We start from the raw sequence: 2,328 nt of genomic DNA on the forward strand, positions 1-2,328 counted from the left end.
GTGTAGTGGTATCTCACTGGGCTTCCCTGGTTCAGTTCAGTTCAGTTCAGTCTCTCAGTCGTGTCCGATTCTTTGTGACCCCATGAACCGCAGCATGCCAGGCCTCCCTGTCCATCATCAACTCCCAGAGTTTACTCAAACTCATGTCCATAGAGTCGGTGATGCCATCCAATCTTCTCATCCTCTGTCATCCCGTTCTCCTCCTGCCTTCAATCTTTCCCAGCATCAGGGTCTTTTCAAATGAATCAGTTCTTCCCATCAAGTGGCCAAAGTATTAGAGTTTCAGCTTCAGCATCAGTCTTTACAATATAGGACTCCCTCATCTACAGATTAATTGCTCCCATTTCACCACCATTGCCAGGCCAACCACTGGCAACAAGAAGAACCAAGAGATATGGGGCATCAAATGCCCACTGTCACTGGAGAAGCCCAGTTGTCTATGAAGCCTCTATTGCAAGATGGTGTCTCCTCTTTTCTTTGAACAGGGAAAGTAAGAAGGGAGCCCAATTGTGGAGAGCTCAGCTATTTTTATTCTTGGTTTTCTGTTGCCTTCCTTCTACAGGTATATTAGAGAACCTTTGGAGAGAGAAAACTATGAAGTGTTGCTTTTTAGAAATGACTATGAAAGCTTTTATCACTGCTATACTCTTAAAAGCCTAAGCTCTACGCTTTTTGAAATTTTAGGGAGAGTGAGCCTATAATTTCAAGATACCTTAAATAGCAAAATTTGAATCACAACTTCCAAAGCAATGCTTCATAAATCTATTTAGAATCAAGCTTAAAAATCACCACCAGCAAATCATTTGCATAGCCTATATGGCAGCTGAACTTTCTTCTATTTAATTTTTCAGCACTGCTTTATTATAAGACATAGGTTACAAAAAATAATAAACTATTTGTATTGTAAGCTGAAAAGAATGAGAATCATAGAGTAGATGTGAAGCAGTCTCTTCTGAGGATAGCAAGAAATATAGACATTTCAACGGTGTCTTTAGATTCGCAATCGGGTTGGTGGAAACAAATAGCCCAGGTCATTCACCTTAAAACCTAAATAAACAAACAAGCAATCAGCCAACCATAGGTGTAGAATCTGTGTAGAATTCAAAGACTCAAGGGCAGTTTTCTGTAACAGGTTAATCTGGGGTATCCTCTAATGCACATTAATGACGTCTCCTTTATGTACAGTTGGGAAGGTCCCCTGGAGGAGGAAATGGCAACCCACTCCAGTATTTTTGCCTAGAGAATCCCATGGACAGAGGAGCCTAGTGGGTTACAGTCCATAGGGTCGCAAAAAGTCAGACACGACTGAGTGACTAATACTTTCCAATGAATATTTAGGACTGATTTCCTTTAGGATGGACTGGTTGGATCTCCTTGCAGTCCAAGGGACTCTCAAGAGTCCTCTCCAACTTCACAGTTCAAAAGCATCAATTCTTCGGCACTCAGCTTTCTTTATAGTTCAACTCTCACATCCTTACATGACTACTGGAAAAACCATAGCCTTGACTAGACAGACCTAGTGGCTGTAAAAAATCTGCCCGCAATGAGAGAGATCTGGGTTCGATCCCTGGGTTGGGAAGATCCCCTGGAGGAGAGCACAACAACACATCCCAGCATTCTTGCCTGGAGAATCCCTATGGACAGAGCAGCCTGGTGGGCTATGATCCATGGGGTCACAAAGTGTCAGACATGATTTAGCGACTAAGAATAGCACAGAACAGTATCTCATTGTGGCTTTCATTTGCGTTTCACTGATAATTGATAATATTGAGTGTCCTTTCATGTGTTTTTTGCCATCAATATCTATATTTTGGTGAAGTATCTTTCTAAATCTTTTGCCCATTTTTATTGGATTATTTGTTTTCTCATTATTGAGTTGTGCAAGCTCTTTTTGTATTGGGTTGGCCAAAAAGTTCTCTTGGGTTTTTCCATATGATATTGAGGAAAAATCCAAACAAACTTTTTGGCCAATCCAATATATTCCAGATCCCATTTTTTTAAATCAGATATAGTTTTTGCAAATATTTCCTCCCAATCTGTGGATTGTATTTTCACTTTATTAACAGTACCATTAGAAAAAAAGAAGTTTCTGATTTTGATTAAGTCAAATATAATTTTTTTTTCTTTCCTGACTCATGCTTTTAGTGTCTTGTTGAAAAAATGTTGGTCTAACCCAAGTTGACAAAGATTTTCTCCTACTTTTTATCTGGATATTTTATAGGTTTACCTTTGACATTTAGCTCCAAGACCCATTTCAAGTTAATTCTTGTATATGGTGTGAGGTTAATTCTTGTGTATGCCTTGTAGGTTAAAATAATTTTATTTTAC

This window comes from Cervus canadensis, chromosome 10 (assembly GCF_019320065.1).
Source record: "Cervus canadensis isolate Bull #8, Minnesota chromosome 10, ASM1932006v1, whole genome shotgun sequence".
In the NCBI taxonomy this organism is placed as follows: Eukaryota; Metazoa; Chordata; class Mammalia; order Artiodactyla; family Cervidae; genus Cervus; species Cervus canadensis.